We start from the raw sequence: 8,917 nt of genomic DNA on the forward strand, positions 1-8,917 counted from the left end.
ACAAACAAAACAAACAAGCAAACAAAAAAAACCCACAAAACCCCCACCCAAACAAAACCAACCTTTAATGATTTTTAGGGCAAATTCATTACTTTCTGAACCTTGCTTATCAGTTTGGCAACGTTTCATATCTGGAGCACTTCAGTAATACGGGGGAGATCGGGTGAAAATTATTGTATTGAATTTTAAAGCATTATGAGTTAGCTCATAAATTTGAATTTGTGTCCCAGTTCAGATTCTAAATTTGGAGGTTTCCAGATCCAAGATTTTGCTCTGCACTCACCACTAATTTGTGTTGATGCATAAATAAGGCTGAGTGGGAGAGTGGGGGGAAAAGGAAGCAAACTCAACACCATCACCGTGTGCACTGACAAGTTTTCTATCAGCCATTTTGTTCAGCAGCCAACAACAATCTTTTGTACATAGAGGTTGCTGAGAAGAGGTGGCAAAGTTACTCCTCTGGGAACAGGATGATCTATCTTTTAGGCAATGTGTCTCAGTATACTTTTTTTCAAACCCCCTTTATTATGAATGGATATCTAACTTTAACCCCAAAGGGTATGTTTCCATTCTACCTGAACCACCTTAAGTACTAAATATCCTTTAGAGACACAGCTTCCAGCATTCATGTCACCTTGTTGAGTCTCATCTACCCTTGCAGTTGACGAATCAGTAGATAATGATATTTCCTGAGATTATATTATCCAGTAAGCACCGTTTCAAATTTGCCCTCGTCTGAAGAAAGCTGAACAAGCTAGGATGCTTTTGCACTTAATGAAAAATAAAGAAATTTAAGAGATGGTCTGTTTATGTTGATTAATAATGGCCTTCCATTGCCCCTGAAAACAGTCCTCCTCTAAAGCACTGGAAGAGCTAGTATCTGTAGCAGATGTCTTTTAAAGTTGCACCGATAGTTTTTGTATATTCACACACAGTATAAAATGAAACAATTGTGCCTAGAATGGCTTCATCTTGCCAATCTCTAACACCTTGCACATAAGGAAATCCTTTAACAATGGAATGAAGTCCAAACTAAACAGAGCAGAATTGTTTTGAAGGATGGCTCATTTCCTACTTCTGGCTCTTTACTGTTGATTATTTAAGCACTCATTTCACTTTATAAATGGAAACTGAATCACAGTTTACTGCTGGAAAATTATTGGAAATCAGAGTCCATTCGAGTCACAGACATGGCTATTTCCTCTCTGGACAGGAAGACTATGCTCAAATGGTCCTTTCGGGAGCTCTGAATGATAAAAAACCTGTTTCTAGCCTCTTTCAAAAAGATCTGTGTAGTGTTTTCATATTTCACTCAGAAAAAAAAGAAGTCAGGATGTCCCTCTCCAAACATGGATGTTAGAGCAGGAAAAAGGAAAGGTGAATATACATTTTTCTACTTGTCTAGACAGCATAAAGTCTCTTTGCAAACCTGGAATGAGACAGACCCTCTAGCTTCTCACTTCCCTCTTTATAACTTATTCGTCTTTATTTATTTTCATTTATATACAAAAGAAGACTGGAAAAGGCAGGTCCATGGTTGTAGGCACATGACTATTTCTGTAACCAATTGTTACAATGCATTGGAACTCGATGATCTTGAAGTTCTTTTCCAACCTAAACCATTCTAAGATTCTATAATTCCTTTCAGCTCATCTGAAAATGCTAACAATTTCCAGATAGAAGCTAAACAATGAACACCCCACCCCTCCCTTCCCTCTTGCTCTAGTCTCTGTCCTTCTCTAAGAGCCAGAGAAAGTAGGTGGATTTCACTGTTTGTCTTAAAAAGCAGGTGCAGGATATTTGTGTTAAGTTCTAAAGTCCAGAGACTGTAGAAGATTTTGAGTCATCCAAAGCTGGTATTCTCAGTGAGTCTGAAAGCAGAGGCAGCAGAGTTGGATTGGGGAAGCCTAGGGAAAACTGTGGCTGCTGATGGGGTGGGCAAGGCAGACACCAGCCCTTTCACAAGTACTGCAGGGCTGTAGTTCAGACTGTTTAAACCACAGCCATGCCAGTACCATAATCACAGAGAAGTTGTTTTCTGTGGCACAAGGCACTTGATGAAATACCAGTTTCTGTGGCACAGACGTCTACAGTTGTCTAGACTCCTTCATTATCAGTGGAGAAAGACAGGCACTTTTGAGAGCACAGTTTAGTTCCTCTTCAATTAGATGGCCCTAACAGGCCAGCTTAATTCCATTTTAAAAATACTTTTTTTTTTTTTTTTTTAATATATATATATATACAGGGGGCACAGGTTGACTGGCCTAGACATAAATATCCACACTAAAGACTTGAAGTTTTGGACTACTTTAATGGCAAACACTTGTCACAGTACTCCAGACACCCTTTCACGAGTACTGAACAGGGTAAAGTGCTCACTCAGGTCCTTTTCTTCAGTTACTTTCTAGTCAGCTGATTCCCAGCTTTTACTGTTGCATGGGGCTACTCTATCCCAGGTGCAGGACTTTGTAGTTATCTTGGCTGAACTTCACGAGGTTCATGTCATCTCATTTCTCCAGCTTCTGGAGTCCCTCTGAATTGCAGCCCTACTCTCCAGAATATTGACTGTTCCTCCCACATCACTGATCTTGTTGAGAGCGCACTCCATCCCATCACCTAGGTCACTGATGAAGACATTAAAAAGTACTGGTCTCAATACTGACCCCGTGAGGAAACTGGCTGCCACTTGGACTTCATAGCAGTGATCAAAATCTTTTGAGACTTGCCATCCAGGTAATTTTCTATGAACTCACAAGTCCAAATACCCTGACTGTATCTTACCCTCTTAGCCATGGAAAATACCTGTTGCTCTTCTCTCATCTACCAAGCCATCTGTCTCATTAGAGAAACCAATTAGACTGGTCATGCTTGATTTGTAAATTTGTGCTGGCTGTTCCCAGTTTTCGTGTCTTTTCCATGCCTGGGCATGGCTCCCAGGAGGGTATGTTTCATGATTTTTCATCTCCCCTGCCCACCTCCGGCCCTGGGCACTGGGCACCTCCCTGGGGATGGGGGTGGACTAGGATATGGGCCAGTGGATGAGCTTGGCTTGGTAGGGCCCATGGCTGGGCAGGGGTGGGCTGTGGAGAGCTGGAGAATAGTCCTGCTGCAGCATTGCTGGGGCAGGAGTTGATGGCCCTGGGGGCTGACGTGGTGTCCTGGGCTTTGGCAGGTGGGGGTAGCCCTGGGGAGGCTGGTGGTGCCTTCAGGACTGCAGCAAAAGGAAGGTTGAGAGGCATTTGCACAGACTCCAAGATTTGGAGCTAAAGTCATGACCAGGAGAGGAAACCCCAGCTATATAAGGTAACAGAAAGGGAGAGAATGAAAATCGTCTTCTTGAGTGCTGTTCACGAGAGAAGTTTGGGTATACTTTGCAGATCAAAGTAATTTCTGTACTGGGACTGAGGTTTAGGAAGCCATGGAGGGCATGATCTTCTTCTGCCTGTGATGCTTATTTGTATCTGCTAAGCCACCCTGACATGGGGGACTCAGCCACTCACTTAATCCTGCTGCAACTGATCCCTCCACAGCCTCTGTGGACAGAGAGAGTCACAGAGAGAGCTGCCTGCTTCCAGCCTGCCCCCAAGCAGCCATCCAGATCACCATCATGCTTTCCATATGTGCACACACCTCAGGAAGAAAAGCAAAGAAAATTGTCATTCAAGTTTCTACAACTTTTTTTTTTTTTTCTGTTTAATTGCCACTTGTGATGCATTTCTGCAGAGCAGCTATAAAGAAGCCTCTGTTAACAGTTTCCACAACGTTTTTCTGACAAGGACCTTGAACTAGGTACTCTAGGCAGTTGTTTACTTAATTTGTCCTTGAGATCCGTTCCCTGACCTTTCTGCTTTCAGAGAACAATTCTTCCAAGAAAGGCTGTATATTTTGTATGGCCAGTAAAATTCATTACTTGATATAGAAATAGTGTTTTTGATGTAGGAGGTTTCAGAAAAACGCAAGAAAAAATAAGCCTATGCCTTCCAAGTCCTCAGGATGAGGTAAGAAAAATAGTTAGGGAAAAAAATATCTTTAAATAAAATGATGAATTCTCTAAATGGAGCATAGTGCCCATCCATAAAACATAGAATCAGACAAGGAAATCTGCTATTGTCCACACACATTTGATTCTTGGCATTACTACACTGGGTTTTGGCTCAGATAGAGTTAAATTTTTACATTGTAGCTCCTATGGTGCTATGTTTTGGAGCTGTGACCAAAACAGTGTTGATAACTCACCAATGTTTTACTTATTGCTGAGCAGTGCTTACACAGAGTCAAGGCCTTTTCTGCTCCTCACACCATCTCACCAGCGAGCTGGCCGGGGGTGTACATGAAGTTGGGAGGAGACACATCCAGGACAGCTGACCACAAATGACCAAAGGGATATTCCATACCATACAACGTCATACTCAGCAATAGAAGATGGGGGAAGAAGAAGCAAGGGGGGACATTCAGAGTGATGGAGTTAGTCTTCCTAAGTAGCCATTACATGTGATGCAGCCCTGCTTTCCTGGAAATGGCTGAGCACCTGCATGCCCATAGGAAGATGTGAATGAATTCCTTGCTTTGCCTTGCTTGTGTGTGCAGCTTTTGCTTTGCCTGTTAAACTGCTTTTATCTCAACCCAGAAGTTTTCTCCCTTTTGCCCTTCCAATTCTCTTCCCCATCCCCACAGGTGGGGGACTGAGTGAGCGGCTGTGTGGGGCTGAGCTGCCTAACTGGGTTAAATCATGACAATTACTAATATCCTGTATTTCCACACCTTCAGCACAGTGCTCAGAGATCCCAAGTGACATGGGATACTTGTTATAACATGTGCAGAAGCACTTTTATCATCTCCTCCCTCCACACCTCCAGTTTAGGAATTTGTTGTCAGATATCACGGGGATTAGTTTCAAATGTCAAAAGCAGATGTGGGGTTATGAACAAAGCTTTTTTTTTTTTTTTTTTAAAAAAAGGAAATATATAAACCTGCATTTCAGACACCTTAAATAAAGAAATGTGAATCACTTCAAACAATCCCCGTTTTGCAAAGCTATTTAATATTCTAGACTGCTGGTCTGCAGGCGTCCAAATGGAATGCTAATTATCCACTTTCTTCCCCAGCTAAAAGCTTCACAGAAGCTGACAGAAGGAAAGGCACTAGACTGTTGAACAACAATACCATGCTTTCAGTGGGAAAGACAACTATAAAATGTTTCCTGCAGCCTAATTCTTCTAGTATCAGCTGATCCTTTACTAGTCCCTACTTGACACCAATTAATGTCTCCTCTACAGCTTACTATTCCCCAGGGCCTTAGCTGATATTCCTTTACATTATGCTGCGTTTAAAGTGGAGGTTGGGAAGAACACATTGAGCCTCAAACACAGCAGAGTGATACATTTAAATTCCCTTAATCTGATGAGGTATCTTTTATTAGTCTTTCATTGCCCAGCAAAGGTATTTCCAAGATTGCTAGTTCACTGGAATGTCTCCATCATCTTTTTCTTAAAACAAGTGATGTCCCAACTAAAAAGCAGAGGGAAGCTTCACCTCTTACTGTCCATCAAGCCAAACACAGAGGTAATTTACTGAACAATTTTTAATGTGCCTTCCCAACTCACTGCCTCTAAGTTTAATTATTTGTTGATGCACAGAGAGTAGTTCTGTTCTTCATAACATTGTTGAGGATTGCCTCAGAATGAGGAAGAATATTTAGGCAAGGTTTGTCAGGAAAGGTAATATCACCTGATGCATTTGGAAAACAGTCAAACTTTGGACTTTTCATATCAATAACATATATGCATGAAAGGTTTTCTTATTGTCTAGCAAAACATGTTAAATCTTTTGACAAGTTCACTTAATTTCACTTGAACCGTGGTATTCAAAACAGTTTTCTTGTTATTGAACAGCTATCAATATCAATACTCTGCAAGAACATTTTTATATACTAATGCCCTGGGTAACATAACCTAACCTATTTGTAATGCTTTTTTTCTATAAAATGCAGGGTTCTTACAGACATTATAGACTTTAAATTCACATTCCAACCATTTGTTACTAAACTTCCTATTTGATGCTTTTGGAGTAAGTAAAATAAGGAGAAGATAACAGCTCAAAGCTGTCTGTAACCTCTGGAAAGGCAAATTATCATAGCTCATCCTTTAGGCGATAAGTACACAACATAAGTACACAACTCCAAGCCAGTACACGAACCTACTGTCAATGTTTCCTCTGCCTGGAAATGTAAGGGTTTATTTGAACTGAACCCTGTTATAGCAATGTCACTGCCAAGTACTGAGGCTTCAAGAGATGCAGTGATCTGATCTAACAGCAATGAGGAGTTCAGGCTTCTGTCTCCCTTTCTCCTCTTCTGCCTGGTCCTGGCCACACACTCCCATTTGGTGCCAGTTCTGAGCCGAAATAACTCACCAACCTACAAAAAAAAAAACAAACCCAAACATCCTACCAAAAGAAGAAAAAGAAGGATAACTTTCTATTGGTCTATGAAATGGAACTGTTTATGGAAGAGTTCAGAAAGTGTCTTGACCAATACAAAGAAGGGCATAGGGTTTTGATTCCTGGAGCTGGGAAGAAGGGAGGGAAACGTCTGAGAGAGAGAACTGAATGACAGCCCTGCGCTTTTGGAAAGTACACTGCATTGGGGCCACATAAGTGTTCATGAAAACACAGGCTAAGTTTGCACACGGTACAGTGATTCTTCCCAGAGGTTCAATTATGCCATTCTCTAAAGTCCAGTGTCTGTCTTGTTGTTTTATTTATGATTTTTGTTCTAAATTTTCATCTCTTCTGAAAATGCTGAGCCCAGGAGACAGGGTTGGGAGTAACCGTGAGGAATCCGAGCACATCCTCTTCGTCTCCCCCATTCTCACAGCTGCACAATTCATTTCAATCTGGAGCATTGAGTGTCTTCACTCTTCTCTTCTGAATCTGTCTGATCTCTCTAGTTCCATCAACTGTGTTAGCTCCTAAGTACAAGAGAAACGTCCACTGCTCAAAGATTTTAAATAATCTTACCTATACCCAGTCTACAATGGAACACACGCTTCTGTAGGGCTCCTCCTAGTGACGTGCCCACTTTCTTCCAGGTCTTCACAATTTTGTTCTTAAGTGGTTTTTCCTCGTTTGCACTGATTCAGCTCTTCTGATTCTGAAAAATAAAAGTATTATTCACACTTCATTTGTATGTGCTCAGTATGAAGAATTGGAACAACAGCTGAGAAACTGTATTTTGTTTCCTGGCCAATATGGCACGTGTAAAGCTTGTGGAGCAGCAGCTGAAAGGCTGTGTTTTTAGTTTTGGGACCAATTTGACATCTTTTAGCAATTTTTTTGGGCAGCAATTCAGAAGACTCAGATTCTTCCCCCACCCCAGACACCAATCTGGTATCTTTCCATCTCAGATTTTTGACACCTTTTGTCAGTGGAAATCAATAAACAAAGTCTGAAAATAATTTTCTCTTCAAAAATAAACTATTATGGAGATTTCTGATATAATTTTTGGCCAGTGTATGACTTTAAAACACAGGGTTTTGGTCTTCCCTTGCCTATGTTATGATACATTTATTATACTTTATTTTAAAATTTAATTAGTTTTTCTTTTCATAGAATCATAGTACAGTTTGGGTTAGAAGAGACCTTTAAAGGTCATCTAGTCCAACCCCCCTGCAATAAGCAGGGGCATCTTCAACTAGATCAGGTTGCTCAGAGCCCTGTCCAACCTGACCTGGAGTGTTTCCAGGGACGGGGCATCTACCACCTCTCTGGGCAACCTGTGCCAGTGTTTCACTACCCTCATGGTAAAACTATCTTCTTTCGATCTAGTGTGAATCTTCCCTCTTTTAGTTTAAAGCCATTACCCCTTGTCCTATTGCAACACACCCTGCTAAAATATTTTTGAAATTAAATCTGAGAATGGGTATGTTTCAGCCATATTTTGAAGTGAATGATTAGCAAAATTTTATTACAGAATTTGAAGGGTGATTGCTGAGGTTATTGGGAATTTTTGTTATAAGGCCTCAGATATTTTTCATACACCTGATCCCTTTAATGTAGTTTTTTATAAACCTGTTCTTCATGAAAGGTGCCAAACAACATCCTTCTAACCGCAATTCACTGTTCATCTCATGACAATCGTCTGCATACTTTTTGTCTCTTAGTCACATTTAGGAGATAGAGAATATTGCAGTTTCCATATCTAAAAGACTTTGTCCAGCAAAGAATCTAATTCCAGGGTAATATATATAACACAGGCTTCCACTTATTAGGGACGAGGTTGAAAATAATTTTATGTGGCTATCAAGCAGTGCTTTATATCACAGTAATAACATCTTATTTTATTTGATGTGGTCTAGACTAAAACATAAATGGCAGCAAATGGCAACATGCAGGTATGATTTGAAATCTTTTGCTTCCTAATTTAAACCCATTGAGAACTATGAGACTCATATAAGGAGACATTATCTTACATTGAACTACTTAGTAGTTTCTTTGGTATGTTGAGGTTTTTTAGCAGTAGCTATTTGGGGGGCATATTGCTGAACTGGGTATATAACTTGCCTGGCAGTGGTATTTCCCATGTCCCAGTATAGTCATTCCTATGTGCTTGAAACATATGTAAAGCGAAAGACTGACATTAACAATTCTCTTTGACTGCATTGATTTTGTCTGCACTACCAATCTGCAGATAAAAAAGTTAAATTCTTTCCAATATTTTTTCAATTCACTTAGATTTTATGTCTCTGTAGAACGTTGGCATACTCAGCTAGCATAAATCCAAGTAAAGATCCAAATGTTCTTATCCCCTATTTTGGGGGACGAAGACGAAAGGTAAAAATTTTTCCTAGGCTTACATAGGGGGCAAACAACAGAATCAAAAGGCAATCCTGTACTTGACCAGAGACCACACTTTCCCTTG

Source organism: Charadrius vociferus, unplaced genomic scaffold (genome assembly GCF_000708025.1).
Source record: "Charadrius vociferus isolate BGI_N301 unplaced genomic scaffold, ASM70802v2 scaffold173, whole genome shotgun sequence".
NCBI classification, from domain to species: Eukaryota; Metazoa; Chordata; class Aves; order Charadriiformes; family Charadriidae; genus Charadrius; species Charadrius vociferus.